Below are 19,441 nucleotides of genomic sequence, written 5' to 3'. Positions count from 1 at the left end.
CACATTGATCATACACTTAAGCATGGTGGCGTCCAAAGGGAAAGAAGATAGAGCAAAAGAGTCGCCAACAAGTTTTAGGAACTTGTAAACCGTTCACGAGGTGAAGGTTACACCCCTTAACGATCTAGGAGATCGTCAACTCCAATAGGTCTGGAACCATGACTGGTAGTTCGGGGATGAAGGTACAAATCCAACCTAGAAGAGATTAAACCTGCCATAATAATAGGCCTCTACTTTATTCTGATCGTATTCATGTGCGCTTTCTGACTAACATGCAATCATTAGGATTAACCCTAAACCTATTTATCTATGTTGGTTGAATATTAATGCACAAATAAAACTATTATTGCGATCACTTGAATTATAATCATATTAACCCTAAACAAAATTATTAATTATCTTATTAAGCGTGATTACAAGTACCAATTCCCTTTCAACATACATAAAAGGTGTGATCAAGCAATAACAATAAAATATAATCAAGCAACATAATTATCATCAATAATAAAAATAATCATAATAATAATAATCATAATAATAATTCAAATTAATAATGATAATCATCATCATAATCCAAATAATCATAATCATAATAATAATTTAAATTAATAATGATAATCAACATCATAATCCAAATAATCATAATCATCAAAATAATAGTCATGTTAAAGCATAATTTTAAAAGCAAGATCCTAGGCATGATACTAACAAGATTAATAACAAACCCTAGCATGTCACTAAACAATAAAAATCAAAGCTTAGCCCTAACATGATACTAACATGAATATTAGGAAGAAAATAAAAAGCATCGCAGGAATCATGATTGATATAAGCAAATCACCCTAAATATCATACTAAATAAAACATCCTAACATGATACTAGGAATCAAAATACCCTAACATGACACTAGGAATCATAATTACAACCTAGACATGATTTCTAAAAACCATAAAATCAATCAATCAATTAAAGCACTTACTTAGATGCCTCGTACCTCTTTCTAATAACAAAATACACACGTTAGTAACTTAAAGGAAAATAATAATTAAAACAATTAAATTAAATAATTGAAATAGAGATTTGGGACTAAACCCTCAGAAATTAAAACCTTTCATGTCTAGGGCGAAGACAACTTCAAACTTGGCTAGGTGTTTCTAGTGCTAATGTATGAGGAATTATGCTTGTAAAAAGCTAGGCGTAGAAAGAGAAAGTGAATCAAGAATTTCTTGATGAGAGTTGGTGAGAATTGGTGAAAGAGAGAATTAGAGAATTGATGATATTTTGATGATTGAAAACAAAATTTTATGAGGCTATTTATAGAGAAAATCAGTCGGATGGATAAAAAAAACGAATCAGAGTTTTGACGAGAATAAAACTTAATTAGCTCCAGACGCTAGTAATTAGCGCCAGTCGCTAATAATTAGTTTCACGCGTTTTTGTTTTTATCATATCTTTTGATCCGGAAGTCCAAATAAGGCATATAATATGTCGTTGGAGAGATCTTGAAGTCCACTTTCCAACCCAGCTAGAATAGTGGAAGGGTCTCAGTTTGGATAGAGTTTCATATCTTTTTCGTTATAGCTCGGATTTTATATTATAATATATCATTGGAAAGATAATTTCAAGATATAACCAACCATATAAAATTTGGATAAAGATTATGAGGCACAAAAATAAAAATCTGAATATATTCCACTTCCCGTACAATACAAGGATTCTTAAAAGGAGTAGTTTTATTCAATTTCAAACTATTTGAAACATAATTATTTATCCTAACTCCATTAGGATTTAAAAGAATATTCTAGAGTATTTTAGAAGACTATAATCAATCCTAATAGCTTTAGGAATGATAATTAATAATAGGCCCTCCTCTAAATCATTGGGCCGCATAAAAACCAAATCGGGCCCAGTTTAGTATTTTGGCCATATATAACTTCCTCATTATTCATCGGAATTGGGCTTATAATATATCGTTGGAAAGGTCTTTTCAAACCCCATCCAACTGCGCCATTATTGGACCCTTATCATGGACTAAACTAAACTGGAATGCTTGTTTTTCATAAATAAGGTAAGAAAAGAAATATTTTCAAAAACAGAAAGAAGATATATTTTAATAAAAACATCCTCATCACTAGACTTTTCACACTTTCGCTTTGTTCGATAATCAAATGACATGAAAGGTATTCATCACTGGGTTTGGTTTTGGGGAGACACATTTGGGTGTCTACAACCGAGTAACCCTTGACCGACCGAGTAACCCCTGACCGAATTACTCGAGTATGAAACCCGTGGCCGAACTCCTTAAATAATATTGATCTAGTAACTCGAGTAACCCCTGACATGACCGAGTAACCCTTCGATTAACCCCTGACCGAATAACCCCTCAAGTAACCCTACACCGAGTGAACCTCTCGAGTAACCCCTGTCCGAACCCCTCAAGTAACCCCTGACTGAGTAAATTGAGTAACCCCTAACTGAATAACTCGGGTAACCTCTAACAAAATAACTCGGGTAACCCCTGCCACACGATGTGGCTTGCTGCACCAAAGCGTTTTTGTATTTTTATCATATATGTAAATATTACTTCTCATATTTTTCTTTCATTCATGGAGGATAAAAAATATGAAATTATCTTGTCTCATCACCTACTAAATTTTTTCACATGATGAATCAACCTCATCACTACACACATATTTCATCTTCCACATCCAAAAATTTACACGCCTAAAAAATCTGAAAAGCCACAGCTTAGTATTTTTTTTTCAAAAATTGTAACCTTCAACTATATATGACCTTAGAAGTATGCATAGGTTTTCCTTTAATTGTTTGCTGAATTTTATTTTTTAAAATTTATTATTATTATTATTATTATTATTGTTATTATTATTATTATTATTGTTATTATTATTGTTATTATTATTATTATTATTATTATTATTATTATTATTATATTTCATCATTTGATATTTTTATTGCACATACAATTATATATATAATAGTGAAAAAAGAAATTATATGTACACAGATAAAAGAAAAATAAAAAAGAAAAAGCATGCAAATTTCTCTTACATATCACCCGTGGCGACATATATATACAAAATATACAACGTGTTTTTATGTGATTGGCACACCGTATGGCCACTTGTAAAAAGAAATAGTAACGCCTATGACATCGAAAAGTTAACCCCTATCTTACTAACAGAATAGAGTAGCCCCTTATTATACATATTGAGTAAGTCTTAAATATTTACAAATAAAGTAACTCATACAGCACTCACAATGTAACCATTATCACACTTACTAATAAGTAAGCCTTATATTTTCCTTAAAAAAAAGGCTTATATCACTAATTGAGTGACCCTTATAACACTATCTGAGTAACCCTATAGTGATTGCCCACAGTGATGAATTACTAACACAGTCAAACTTTGCATATATGTCAATGCAATAGTTTGACTTAGTTTTTATGTAATTAAATATCAATAAAAAATTATAATTTTTTTAATAATAAAACCTTACATCAATATATATTTAACAACTTAAAATGATAAAATATGAATTTGTTACATTTATAAAATAAAGTAAATAAATAAATAAACTACAATTTATGTTAATATTATAGATAGTGGAAAAAAGCCTAAATTGTTAGTTATAATAGGAGGAATGGAGTAAAAATTAGTGTCAAACTCCGTATTTAAAAATGAGAATTATAGTTTATAGAGAATTATATATCAATCAACTTTTTTTACATTTTGTAGATGTTATGCATGAGTGTGTTATGACTTTAGTTGTCGGATAAACAGTTTATTTATAGGTTTAGCAAAAGTTTTAAAACTTGTTATAATAAGGAAAAATTGCATCTAATAATAAAACCTTTAACCGGTTCTTTTTTAATAATACAACCTTTCGATTATACATTAATATTACAACTTTTGACCTCCATTTATTTTTAACAGGCAAAAGGACCTGTAACCTGCTAAACAGGTTAACATGACATGTGTCGTCATGCCATTGGTTTAAATATTAAAAAAATAAAAAAATCAGAATTTAAAATTTTAATTAAAACTGATTTAACATTTAGTTTCCAAAAAAAAAATAAAAATTGTTATAACATTTAATATATGATTTTTGATAAAATAAATTTATTGTAATTAAAAAAGCCACCCACCCTCCTCCCCACACCACCTAGCTACCACTCTTTCTCCCCCACCCCCACCCACCAGCCACGTTCCAAAACCCTTGTCGGCGAAACCCCACCGGCCAACGGGCGAACCCTAAGCCGGCGACCCCCACCCGAAACCTCCACTAGCCCACAAACTCCCTTCTCTTGCACGAACCCAACCCCCCATCCCTTGCTCCGACATCGGCATCGGCATCGACACCGCCACCATCCCCACCCCCTCAGGCGGGTGCCGCGCCTTCCCCTCCCAATTTTGTCTTCTCCCTTCCCCTTTAAGTACCATACACGAAACCCCAAATCCGACTCACACCCCCTGAAACCCTAAAAATCCGACCAAAACCCCTTGAAACCCCTAAATCTCCCCTCCACCACCCTCGAAACCCACAGCTGCTAGGGTTTCGGGGGTGGGGGAGGGGCGGTTTGGGGGTTTTAACGCGATAGGTCGGTTTTTGGTGGAGAAAGGGAGAAGGGGATTGTTCGTGGTGGGAAAAAGGGTTATGGGATTATGTTTGGGTGGGTGGTGCGAAGGGGTAAGGGGGGTGGATAGCCCAACGATGGGTGAGCTGGGCGCCGATCGACCGCTCTAGGATGGGGAGGGGGTAGCGTGCATGGGAGGAGATGAAGGAGTGGTGGTGGAAGGGTGATGGGAGAGAGGGTGGCAGTGTTTTGGGTTTTATTTAATTTTTTTTACAATAATAATAAAAGCAATTTTTATTATTTAAATTTTTTTAATAATTAAAAACATTAAATAAAATTTAAAAATCAAATTAAATTGACAAAACCAATAAAAAAAATGACATGTGTCATGGTAACTTGTAAAAACAGGTTACCAACCGGTTATTTCTTGATTAAAATAGAGGCCCCCTAAAGGTTGTAATCAATATACAGGTATAATCCAAAGGTTGTATTATTAAAAACAACCGGCCAAAGGTTGTATTCTTTATTGCAATTTTTCCATATAATAATTCTGAGATTTCGTGTTTAGGAGTTTTATAATAAAATATTATAGCAAATGAATTATATATAGCATGCATAATTTTTTTTAAAAAAAATTTAAGTATGATATACCTAAAATCTGAAGGATTTATGTCTTCGTTGTGTGCAATTAATAGATATATAAATGAATCAAATTACGGAGATAATTAAGTTCGAACATTTGGGTCATCGTTTTATCATAGCTATAGGTACTAACGATCTTTTGAATAGTAAAATAGGCCAAATCCCAATTGGACAGATCCTATAAGGTCACACAAAGGGCCTAGATTGAGCACGAGAGGATGAGGCCCATAATGGGCCTCATCCCCTAGTATGGCCGACCCGACCATATGGAGAAGGTTGGAGGTTTTTGGGCTTCCTAACCTAGTCTAATTATAATATGATTATAAATAGACTTGGTGCTTAGGGTTTGCTAGTAAGAAATTCAGTGATCAGTTTGATCAAACCTTAATAAGAAAACACGAGACCAAACCTTCTCAAACTTCCCTCTCTCTGACATCACTCTCTCCTCCCTTGGCGCCGGTGTGGTGGTTCGTGGTGGTGGGCTTAGTCCATTAAAGGTGGTGATTGCGGTTTTCCTCAATCACTCGACCAATCTAGTATTGGTGGACGGCTCGTTCGAATCTCGTGGACTAAGTAGAGGAGCAACGTTTGGGGCTCTATTCTCTCCTTGATTTGCATGTCAAATTGCTACGTGGAATTCACACTTCAAAGGTATGATTATGTGTCTTGTGTGTTATGCATGCGATCTTGGGATTAGGTGCTTGATTGAATATGATTCATGATTTTCCGCTTTATAGTACCTGCTATAAACTCCTACAAAATCATATGGTAGAAGATTAGTAAAGTCATTATAATTGTATCACTATTTACATTTATTTTTTTTAGAGAAAACACTCAATCTACATATTATGCTATTTAATTACGATTCACAACATGTCTAATTGTTTATATATAAGCTAGAAAGCACATTATTATCAAGTTTTATCTTATTGGTCAAAATGGTAAATTGGAGATCGTTTAATTGTAACACTTAACAAAGTGGAGTTAGTACTCCATATTATATTTTTGGATTTTTTGACTTTTACCACCAAAAAAAATCGCGAAATTGTTTTTTACTACCAAAAATTTTAAAAGTTTTATTTTATCACCAAAAAAAAAATTAAAAATTGTTTTTTACCACCTGTCGTCAAAAACCTAACGGAATATTTTAAATTCTTCGATTTTTGTGTCAAACACATCATATTTGAGGGTCTTGGGGGCATTTTGGCCCTACGGCTCCAATTTGAGGTCGGAATCGACAAAAAATGATCGGAAATGCTTCTTGTTGTGCATTAAAAATACCTCGGTTTGCGTGAAACACGCAAAACGAGGCATTTTCGATTATTTTTTGTCAATTCCAACTTCAAATTGAACCCATAGGGCCAAGATGCCCCCCTAAACCTATGAACTACATATTTTGCGCACGAAAATCGAAGTGTTTTTCTTAAAACCGTTAAATTTAACGGTTTTCTTGACGGTAGGTGGTAAAAAACAATATTTAGAAATTTTTTTGTGGTAAAATACAACTTTTAAAATTTTTGGTAGTAAAAAACAATTTCGTAATTTTTTTTGGTGGTAAAAATAAAAAAATCCTATATTTTTTAAATAAAATATTTTATACACATTAATTTATTTGAGTGATAATCTACATTTAATATATAATCAAATATATCTTTTACTATTTCTCAAGATATATATATATATATATATATATATATATATATATATATATATATATATCTTTTACTAATAATCCTTAATATAAACTTGACATAAATATATTAGATATGGATGGAGGAGGCCAGGGTGAGATCCATGAATAAACTTGAAAAGGCCATATCCCACAAGTAAAGTCTGAATTTGATTTTTTTCAGGATAAATAATTGGTTGAATTGAGTTTGATAATATTAGTGAGGTTGACAACAGAGCACAATTAGCTTCAACATCATTAGGACTGGTGTTAGTAGTCATAGGAATAAAATTAGTGTAGACATCTACTTTTGGCCTCCTATCCCGACAGGAAGTGCAATGATGGTAAATAAAACCATCTTCGTGTTGGATCAAAGTGAAGAATGCTTATGGATAATTTGTTAAGCCACAAAACACAAAAGACTAGCCCAAATTAAAGAAAAAGCCAAAACAAAGGTCCAATTAACTAAACCCGATCATAATTAGGCTTAAGCCCGTGCTTAAAACCCAATAATGACGGATTTAGGAGCGTCTAGGTTAAATCTTAGTGCTGCCGCTGAAAAAGCCGCGCGCATCTCAAGTAGTCGCGCTAGGCTGCCGCTCGCAACTAATTCAGTTGCGCGCGACACCCAGCGCAACCTACAGAGTTGCGCTGCGGAAGATTCAGAATTATGCGGAAAATATAAAATCGAATTGTACCATAAAGCCGCAAGCAAGACAATTAGTTGCGCTTTCCATAGCAGCGCAACCCAATCACTTGTGCTAGGATGCCGCGTGCAACTCATCCTGTTGCGCGCGACACCTGTTGCGGCAGAATGCTCATAACCCTAAACCTAACCATTACCTATAAATACAAGCTTAGACCGAGGCTTAAACAGACAGAAAAATAACCTAAAACTCTGGAGAAATACTTGTGAACTTGTGCAACCTAGCCCCTCTTGTCTTAAACACTCACCCTTTTGATATTTTGTTACTATAGTGGAGGTTCCCCAACAAGAAGAAGTCCATAAGTGTTCTAAATGGAGATTTAGCAAAGAGAAGTGGTAAGTTCCCGAGCACTTAGTTAAATCACATTTATTTTCTTGTTTAAAAGAACCTTAATTAATTAATTAGTGTTGTTTGATCACCTTTAAAATAATTAATTAATGAATTCCACATAGTATCTTGTGTTTAATAAAGATTAGAATTGGATTAAATAATTGTTGGTTGATCACTTAAGCAAAGGCGAATATTGTTTATTTTCTTGTTCTTTTAATGAATTTGATTAAATAAGAATAAAGACATTACGATATAATTCCTACATGAATTAATGCTTGTAAATAAAATCAACTAACATAGTTTTAACTATCGCGTTTCATATATTGTTTGGTGATGAAATTGTAAAAAAGGAAGAGCTAGTAGAGGCCGCACTAGGGCTAGGATAACGATTCCCTCTAAAATTAACGTTATTTTAGTACCCTTGCTCCCGAACTCATTTTTGGTTTATAGACCAATTTAGGCATGGGTAAACTTATGATTCGTGCTAATTATTCCATGAACTCCACATGGAAGAAAGGCATGAACGAGGTTTATGAGTTTTTCCTAAAACTCATTGGCGACTCCCTACTTGTTTCTTATAAAAAAGAGTAATGATAGGATCAATTCTAATTCAAGGTCCCCCAAACAGTCAGGAATTCAAATCCTGCTACACCCTAACAAGTGTAAATTCCTAGGCTTTTAAGCGGCCATGGGCATTTCAGGAGAGTACCCCTTACGATGGGATCACCCTCCTTACAGTGGCGACTCCACTTGGGACTTAGAGGTTACATGATTAATTCGTAGTTATGGTCCAAGGTTTCCAACACTAGGTTACCTATGGGTTGTAACGAGAATTAACTTGGATAATCTCTAGTTAGAGAGTGAGACTTGAACGCATAATATCTTCCTTTTGCACAAGATTAAAAACCAAACAAGCAACATTGCATCAAGAATAAGCATAACACACTTAAACCATTGGGGATTGGCTCATTGACTAGGGGTCGCCAACACTAGGCTTCTATCCTAAAATCAATAACAGTCATCCCACCCATATCGCCAACAAAATGTTGGGAGGGCGATGCCATGAGTCAACACGTTGAGTGATTGATTTGTGCGTCGTTTCTTAAGATATGGTACCTTTGGACACCCAAGCCTTTTTGACCTTAGAAGGCATTGCGTGAATCTTGACTTATAGCATGCTTATGTGATTATGTGACTATATGCAGCGTGTTAGGATAGTCTTCTTCTTCTTCTTCTTCTTTTTTTTTTTTTTTTTTTTTTTTTTTTTTTTTTTTTCTCTTTTTAGTTTGGTCTAGGTTCCCAATTACGAAGTGTCTCTTCGTGATTTAGTGTCATATTCAAAAGATAGCATAAAAAAAAGTCAAAAAAAAAATCGAATAAAAAAAAAACGATGACAAAAAAAACACTCGAATTAAAAAAAATATTTCTACGAGCAGGTGGTGTGCGCAACTCAATGAGTTGCGCGACCCCTCCCAGCGCAAGTGATTTCGTTGCGCGTGACAACCGCGTGCAACTGAGTCACTTGCATGCGCCCATTGGACGAGTCAATTTTGATTTCTCAAAAAACAAATTGACTTGTCCGAACAATGTATTCATTGAAGAATTGTTAAGGGTGGTGTTATTCGTTTGAATATATTTTGCGTCTTCTTTATTTTATTTGTTTTTCCCTTTTTAAACAAGCGTACCGATTTAATTATCCTTTTGTAAACCTTTAGGGCCAGTTTCCAAGCTTGGGAAAGAGGACCCCCGGTCACTCGCATTCTACGTTTACCACCAAAAGATCAATCCCTTTCAAACCACTTTTCCTCGACAACTAATCCTAGTCCAACAACAATGCCAACCATCGAAGAACTTCAACAAGAGATTCTTCGTTTGAGAGAGGAAAAGGCTCAAGAGGCCAAGGAGAGAAGAATTAAGAAAATAAAAAAGGTTGAAAAGAAAAATGCTGAAACCTTAGCCTTGAAAGGAATGGTGTCCTTCGAACAAGTGTACTATTCCGTTAGTGGGTTCAGAATTATTAGAAAGCTAATATATTCAATGAGGTCAAGTGATCGGAATGCCTGGGTGGAGGCCGCTTCCGATTAGTAATATTAATGAATAATTAATATTACAGCTTAATCTTGACTGAACCCTTCGGGTCACACCCAAGCATTCAACAAACCGAACCGACGAATTAATTCGGAAGGAATTAATGAGTCGACCGAGTAATATTTATTTAGACGTCGGAAATTCGAGCTTAGTTCGTCGAAACCGAGCGTCGGAAGTCGAGTCGAAAAATAGTGAAAGACGAGACGAGAAATAGTAATAAATCAACAAAAGACCAAAATAACCCTAGCATAGGAATGCCCAAGCAAACCGAGTGCTAAGGGCGTATGGCCTAGCATGGTGGCTGGCATGCGCACTAAGCCGAGCCTAGGCTGGCTGGTGCGTGCTAGCGCACCCATGCTAGCATCGCAAGGCTAGGCGCTGCCTAGTGCGTGCTAGCATGCTAGGCACAACCTTGTGCGCGCAACGGCTAGCAAGCCATGCAGCAACAAGCTGCAGCAGCTAGCACGCTAGGCGCGCCAGCTCGCCACAGCTAGCAACAGCATGGCTAGGCCATTGCTTGCCGCCTAGCAGCGCTGGCCAAGGCACAAGGCCAGTAGAAGCCCGCACAAGCATGCTGGGCTTGCTGACTAGCAGCGCCTGGCAGCCCGCATGCGAGTGCTGGGCCTGCTGGGCTTGGCTGCCATGGACAGCAGCACATGGAAGCCCACCTTGGCTGCCTTGGTGCCCAAGGGTGGGTGCTATGTGGCTTGTTGTCCTTGAGTGTGTGTGGAGTGAGGTGGCCGGTTATGGGAGAGGGAGTGGGGAGCAAGTTTGGTCCCCCCTTCTCCAAGTGGTCCTCACCTAACCACTCACATGAGCTTGCCACTTGTTGATTTATTACTAGCTTGATTATTAATTTTATTTTAGCTTTAAAATAAAATGGAAAAATCATACTATCCCATATTGATGGGAGAGTAAATGATACTCCCATCATTTCCTATAAATACCCAAGTATGGGCATTGGGAATGTTGCTTGAGTAAGAGTTGGAAAAGGCATCACAATTAGTGAAAACCTTTGAACTCAATATAATTACTCGGGTTTTATTGGTCGGGTCTTGCTAACCCCAAGACATTGGACCTAGTCGATTTTGTTGGTGCGGGTGGACTTCGTTGGAGGTCTCCGTGTGAGCGGGACTTGAAGCTTTCAAGTAAGAGCTCATTTTGGAGTGAAGCACGCGTCAAAGGTAATTAGCTTATCTTAATCTTGTGATTAATATAATTATGTGTATGGTTTTATTTATTGCGAGTGCGGTCTTGTTTTTGGGTTTGTTTCCGCGGTGAGTCGGACTCACCAAATCCAAACAGCGGTATCGGAGCCTCGCTCGTTTATTTTTAAAATCATTATATTTTCAAGGTGTTTTTATGGCTTAATTTTTCTTGTTTTAAGTTGTTAATTAGATTAGTAACTCGTTTTTCCAATTTTTACCTCGTATTAGAGCTGTCTTCAGCTCCCGAACCCAGATTTTGACCCAAAAATAGTGAATTTTGGGTGGAAATGGCGTTCTGGAAATGGTGTTACCCTTTCAGGACTCTGCTTTTAGCCAAAAAAACGACCAGAAATGCATTTTTCGAGGGTTTTTTCGTTTTGACGAAAAATTTTAAGTGTTTCTAACCTTGAAAATTGATTGCATATTTATGGTGGTTATGAATTTGGTTCTTTCCTTTATTTATATGCAATTTTAGACCACTTTAAGCATGATTACTTGGCAGTAATTGGTGCTTGAAAGTTTGGTTTTATTTTTTCACATAATTGCAAATTAATTGCATTAAGTGTGAAATAGTTTTTCTTTGTTGCTTCCAAGTACTAAAGATTCAATCTTTATTTATGATAAGTGATTGAAACTTTGAGTTACTAAATTCCATGAATTTTGGTTAAACTTTGTTGATTTAATCATTTTTAGTTGATTGGAATCATAAAGTTTAAAACTTGTGATTGAAATTGGTTTATCTTCATATTGGAAGATATAATTTTTTCATGGAGTCACAAGTATTAAAGTCTTTATTGAACTTATGTTCATTTTTCCAACTCCCTTATGCTCAAAAATTATGTTTGTTTGGGTTTTCTTTTACAACAAAGCTTTTAAAAGGTTTTCTTTCGCAAAATGGTGCATTTAAAAGGTGTTTTTTTATAAAAAAAATTTTACAAATAAATTTAATCCATACATCGTACAGGCTAAATACTACGGAGTAGTTTTTTTAATAGGTAGTTTCTCACAAAATTTTGGTTTTATCATATTGTTTCTAGCAAGATTTTTTTCTTTTTACTTTTTTTTTTTTTTTTTTTAATAATACATGTATAGACATCGGACTAATTTAAGTTTTATAAACATGATTTGCAATGTTAATGATATGTTACTTCGGGCTTGGGTGAACGTATACAAAGTAAAAAATAATATTGTAATACTAAAATAACTACATAGTATAAAATGATTTTTTTTTTTTTTTTTTTTTTTTTTTTTTTTTGTGAATAGCAAAAATATTTCATTAATTAAAAGTCATACGACATCTACAATAGAGATTCTACGTTAAAAAATACATAACATATTGAATCAAATAGAATTTTCCTTCATAAAAACTACGATCGTCGAGTAGATCTTGCACTGCGCAGCATCTCCCGCTTATATCGCTGAAAATTACAGCCTTGTTGGAGAGGCAATCTAACGATCGTTTGTAGCCGCGAGGATGATTTCCTTCTGATTCATCTGTTCGTATTCGAAAACTTGATAACTTTTTCACCAACGAAATAATTTCACGACAATCCATTAGATCTGCTACCATGGATTCAAAACTAAGAAATTTCTCCCTCGAAAAGAGGAGATATACCTTGTCTTTCGAATGAGATCGAAAAACCCTTGTCTTTCGAAGAAGATCGGAAACCCTTTCTGTCGAGGGAGAAAAGTTCCTCCCAGAAGGAGGAAGCATTATTATAAACCTAAAAAAACAATAAAGAAACAAGGATTGGGGCTTTCCACCGATTAAAATCGATGGAAGCCCCTTCAAAAATTCAACAATGGAAGCTAGGGTTTTGGAGAGAGAAAGGAGTCCTTAGTATAAAATGATATTATTAATCGGGTAAATACAAGTTAATCTCTGAGATACACAATATTTGCTTATCACATGACAATTTTGTAAATAAATCAATAACTTTTTCAATAAAAGTGGGTCCCACAATAATGATGACAGGATAAAGTTGTTTATACAATTGTATTAGGTTTTGGTTTGAACTATACATATTAAAACTTATTGGACCTTAGCTTTAACTTATTTGAACACGTCCTAAAACCGGTTCCAATACAATCCATCTTGTGTGTGGCTGACCAGTGACCACATCGTGTGACCACTTATAAAATAACAAAGTAAACCCTATAACACTAAGTGAGTAACCCCATAATGCTGACCAAATAACCTCTTTAACGTGACCGAGTAACCCTACAATGTTAGGGTGGCTGGGTAGTGTTAGGATTTTTTATAAAATTGTTTTTTGAACCAACCAACAAGCGACACGTGGCAGTGTAAACCCCACTTAACAGATTCATGGACGAAATTTGTTAAGTGGTGATAAAATCAAATTTTCGAAAAATTTAAATGTGTTCAAAATTAATTAATTAATTTTTTTTTTGGTGTTAAAAACCATTTTCGGGTTTTTTTCCTAGTGTTAAAATCTAAATTTTCCTAAAAATAATTTCAGTTAGGCAAAAATAAGGTGAAGAGTATAGGGCTAACACTAACGAATTATCCCCCATGATGTGGCCACACAGTGTGGCCAGCCACGTATAAGAATTCGCATTTCTCATTAATCTAATACGTAAAAATAAGTAAAAATAATGTGAACTAAACATGGCATAAGATTTTGTATTGTATATTTGGTTATATGCATACATGTCCTCAAAGTTGCTTAAGAAGTTGGATTGCTTAAGGTGCTGCTCTACCCTTTGATCAAAGTTTAACTATCATGTCAAACATAATTTACTCCAATTTTAGTCATAATAAAGTACAAAATTGATCAGAAACTTGTGATGAATATCAAATAGCCCAGGTACATACAAGTTTATCAATCTTCAGGTATAGATGTTCTCCAAATCCTCTGATAATTCACTGAGTAAAAATCTTGGTCTATGCTGCTGGTACAGAATGATAACAGGAAGCACTACAAGGATATGGACACTCAATCAACTTTGTCACCTTTCGTTCAAAATACCAATCACCTACAGCTTCTGCAACAGTCTGCAAGATACACTTAGTATTATTACTAGTTGATCATCAAGGATAAATTCAGAAATCCCAACAAACGCGAATTAAGCATGCAAAATCATATACTAAGCAACATCGCTAATCCGGTTCACATTTTGGGCTAATCCGGATTTAAGGCTCAGTTCTTGGTGATATGATCCTGATTGGTATTCACATATATATGCCGTGACAATATAAAAAAGGGATTAGATAAATATAGTGGCGATGCTTCTGTATTAGTGAAACAATGTACTTACTAGTTACTATCTAGATTCATATGTAAGAAAAAACCATGAAGAAAAGACTGTTCAAGTACCTTGTTTTGGACTCTAGGGGAGTCGATGTCAAACCAAGTTTCCTGATATAAACTTTGGCCATGTGCAAAGCATGAATTTATGAACATTCCTCCCCTTGTTGAATGTGTATAGAAAGAGTACGTAACCTCAAGCATTTTCTGTCGAAAATCTGAAATACGGTCTCAGAAATTTTAGGTCCATTATTTGGCTGATTTTTTTGCATATAATTTACAGGTTTAGCACTTTAAGTTATACCTTGTAGTGTCTGAATTTGACTGTCAGTGCAAAAAGTTACGTTTTTTCTTGCAATTATTCCATTTTCCTTTCCGATCAGCTAAAGATGGTACCAAGATGTTGTGAAACTGCATATAATCAATCCCATAAAACCTTTTCGAAATATTAAGTTCAACCTAAGTTCAATGAGTTTATGAAAATGATACAGTTGTACAGAAGCTAAGAAATGTGAAAGTACTGCCACGTATCGTATGCAGAGTTTAAGATGAACAACGGAGTCTTGATGTAACTCAGAAGATACTGTGGAAAGAACCACTGATAAAAAAAAAAAAAAAACAATAAAAAATAAATAAAAAAAAAATCGAGCCATATATCAGAACCTTTTAATAATGTGATCAAATTTCAAGCAATTTGCATAATTATATTTCAAGCAGTTTGCAATATCATACTTGCTTAGGATCGCTTTGAGAACTGGTGCACTCTTGATTCAAATTCTGTTCTACTCCTTGAAGAGAAACGACGTCATGGAATAAGGACCTAATTGTGTCATTGTGGGCTACATCTTTTCTGCAAGACAATTGACAATCATCTGAAATCAGAAAATAGATTATGGCAGGGGAAAAGAAGGCTAAAATATACAGGACATGAGTAAAAAGATGGACTCACATGTCTAAGAATAAACCAGCATCACTGATACATTTGACAGTAGCGTTTCCTGGAAGAGACCTGGAGAAGTTGTCGCAGTGTAGAAACACTGCTAAACCCCCTGCTGAGTCCCCAGAAAGCAAAGCCTGCAGAGTGTAGATCAGAGTACGCGTATATGTCATATAATGCCTACCATTTACACAACCAAGAAGATTTTTACAGTTAATCTTAGAATTTTATGATTTTTCAGCAATATACCTTCTCTGCATGTGCCAACCCTTGTGGAAGAAGATCAGAAATCATTGCCTGCCAAATTTTTTGCCCTCTAAAGTAAAGCGATTTGGTCTGTCCAACAATGTTAATAAACATGCACAAAATAGACAGAAAGAAAGAAAATCAGTAACAGGAATTGTGAGATCTGAATAGAAATCAAGCTGAAATGCATTTAGTCGTTTACCCATCTTCATACTTGGAATTGCCAGCTAAGGAAGCTCCATCACAGTATCTAAGCAAAACGCGGTTCCAATTGTAGAAGTCTGTTATCAACATTATTTGAAGCATATTTATATTACATTTACAATTGGAAAAAACAAAAATGACATGTCTAAGATTAAATCACTTTCACGTCTTTGCTTTTAGTCACAAGTGATGAAAAGCTCATTCCTATGGGCCGAATCAGGATATGTTTTCACATAGAACATGTTCATTTTAGTAAATAAGCTTGCAAAACAAGTTCATTCCAAGAACCTGGCATATATATATGTACATTATGGGTAGAATTGGAGCATGATCATATTACACATGGTCGAATTGAAGAAGGATTTTCAAAAGCAACTTTGCAAGGAACCTTACATGGCTTGGATAGGGATTATTATTATAATATGATTACAATGCTTAAAAATTATCTTATGTGATTAGGGGAAAGGTAGGAGATCTCCACCCTCAAAGTGTCCCGGCCAATCCTTCAATCTCGGACTAGGCAAAGGCAACCATAGCTCATGGAAACTTACCATTAACAATGAGTATATTGTACATACTTATAATATATATAGTCCCATGGGACAGAAATTAATCAATAATGCATAGCATAAGCTTAGCATTCCTCATAAACCAAGCAAGCAAGCAAGCAATTAAGTTAAATAAAAATACAGAAATATTCACCTGGGTTGTGGGAATCTTTGTTGCTTAATATTCCAGGAAAGACCCTTCCCTTAGCCATGTAGTGTGAGGAACCGCGACGAGTTTTAGCCCTCTCCAAGCAAGATTTTACATCATTGCACCATCCACCACCCTACCAAAACATCAATGTATACATCATCATATACATTTAAACAGTGACCAATCTCAATTGTCAAAGCTAGTAACACTATCAAATTTTTGCTTAATAAGTACCAATACTCTTACTAATTCCAATCTTCATTTCCGAATCCCCAAATAAAAGTCTAAAGTCTACCAAATTTTTTCACCATGATTGTTAATTATTCTCAATACGTAAGAAAAACACAAATTATTAATTCCTCTATCCCATAATAAAATTTCACTCATGCTCATGTATTTTTTTTTTCTTTTTCTTTTTCATGTACTTGTTATTTGTGCCTCACGCATACTTCTTGTACATTTCTTCCTCTCATTTCTAAATTCCCGTGAAATTTGACAAATGGGAATATTATTCTGGGACAAATGGAATACAACAAATGTTTATGATTTTGTACCATTTTAGTACCTATAATATATAGTTATTCTTAGTAGACAAGCAAATCATATAAAAACCATTCAAATCATGATTTATTATCATTTTAGTATGATTCTGAATTTCTGATCCAATATTTGTTATCGATCTCAATGTGGAAGCAAATTATAATTATTCTCAATCAAGTAGCAACTCATCATTGTAAGGATTTCCACCTTAAAGTTTCTCGTATCAAATTTCAACTACTGTATAAACAAATTATTAAAATTTGTTCTAATTACTCTTTACTCTTAAATCTCTAACACATAATTAATTAATGGAAAATTGACAAAATTCACTATTTTAGACTTAAGAGTACCATTTTTTTATGAATTACCTCAATGTGCAAAAGCCAATTGTTTGTTCCAGAACCGAATCCTTTGCTGAAATGATATGCAGGTAAACTCCCATCCAAGCAATCTTCAACCAAATAATAAAAATTATTTCACAATTTTAGTCACAAAAAATAAAGTACTCACATAATTTTAAGCGTTATTAATGTAAATTAAAGACTTACATGCTCCAAGATCTTTGGCAGTAGTACTTTTTACCAGCGTAATGTCCACGAAAAGTTGAGAGGGTGATTGTGAGTAAGCACACCACTGCACGAATGTTAGCAGAACAACTACGACCACACTTAGCCTCAACACCACCATTTTTGTTACGTACAAAAACAAATCTCTTCGGAATTAAAATGTGTTATGAGGAGAAGGAAAGGACGGATTGAAAGGTTAAAGATGATTTATTAAATCAAATCAAGATCCGCTAGAGAGGAAAACTGGAATGAGTTTTAGTGTCTTAGTTCCGGGAAAATGAGATGGAAAGATAGGAGGGAAATCAGAAATACGGATACACTTTAATTCTAATTTTAAATTTCTAGCCTAAGATTTGGATTAGAGTGTGAGAATGACTTGAGTAATCATCAATAACTATATACTAAGTACTAAAATATATATTCCCATCCATTATCCTATAGTCCCGCCCTCACTTAAGATAGCTAAATTAGACATGTTAGATTAGGTATTGTATGATAAATTGATAATAGGTGTTTCGTACGTATTAAAATAATAATAATAATAATAATAATAATAAAAAGGCAAATATTATAAATATTAAAGATATACAAGAGATAGCTCAAATGGTTAGAGTTTTCTCCGATTTCAAAAGATTTTAGTATCAATTCTCAATCTCGCCCTTTGGTCTCTAAACAACAAAAAAAAAAAAAAAAAAAAAAAAATTTGCTTTAAGTTTGAAATTTTCTTATTTAGAAAGTAGTGCATTTATAAAGAAAATAGAGCAAGTATTTTACTCGGCCTAGCCCCTTTCCTCTGCTATCAACATGACCAATACCCGACGATCACCAGTTCACCACCCATTCTCTTTTTGACCACCGCGCAGCCCATCTATTTAACAAGAGGCAAAAAGAAAACAATGCAGCTTTAGCCATAACATTATAGGTTCTTAATGAAGAGGCATCATAAGATCAAAGCCCAAACACAATTATATATAGCATCAAATCCCAATCAAATGGTTAAACTTTTTAGCTAGTCCAAAATGCTAGTATCATTATACAATAGATTAGCAAGAGATTCAAATTAACAAACAAAATTTAGTAATTAGTTGTATACAAGACTTAAGAGCATGCTGAAATCAAGATCATAAATACTTACATAATTGCAAGTAAAAACAGAGAAATATATTGGAAAAAAAAAAAAAAATTCAAAATAAAGTGGAGAATGAATGGGTTTTTGGCAGTGAGTGGTGGAAGGTGGGGAATGGGGTGGGGATGGAGAAAAGCGAGAGATGGTGGATAAGGATTTTTATTTTTTCAAAAGCTAATCATTATGTGACATGTGGCAGTAATTATCAATCAAAATATTGGAATCCAAAGGATTTTACTACATGCTTAGTAGGTGGAGATTGACTTTTACTCTCATTAATTATAGGATACTAAATTTATTACGAGCAAGAGGCTCTAATTTCTTCGCTAAGGGCATGTTCCGATTTAATGAAAACAACTAAACTAAATTAAATTGAATTGAATTAATTGAGAGTGAATAGACCTGATTGAGAGTTAATTGAACTGAATTAAATTGTTTACAAGAAAAGGAAATTACTAAACTGAACTTAATTTAAATGAATTGATTGGAGCTGAGCTGAGCTAAATTGAAATGAACTTAAATTAAGCTGAACAGCCGTAAGTTTTTTTTTTAGTTTTTTTTCCTCACAATACCTCTAACATTATTTTCTATTTGACTGATAATATATATACT

At 34.4% G+C, this 19,441-nt stretch overlaps 1 pseudogene; it reads right to left on the bottom strand.

The window, feature by feature from the left end:
* Positions 1–13,861: 13,861 nt before the first annotated feature.
* LOC110739462 lies at positions 13,862–18,029 on the bottom strand (annotated as a pseudogene).
* Positions 18,030–19,441: the final 1,412 nt, after the last annotated feature.

This window comes from Chenopodium quinoa, unplaced genomic scaffold, assembly GCF_001683475.1.
Source record: "Chenopodium quinoa cultivar QQ74 unplaced genomic scaffold, ASM168347v1, whole genome shotgun sequence".
Classification (NCBI taxonomy): Eukaryota; Viridiplantae; Streptophyta; class Magnoliopsida; order Caryophyllales; family Amaranthaceae; genus Chenopodium; species Chenopodium quinoa.
The sequence above is the reverse complement of the archived record's forward strand: the minus strand, read 5'-3'. Positions and strand labels throughout refer to the sequence as shown.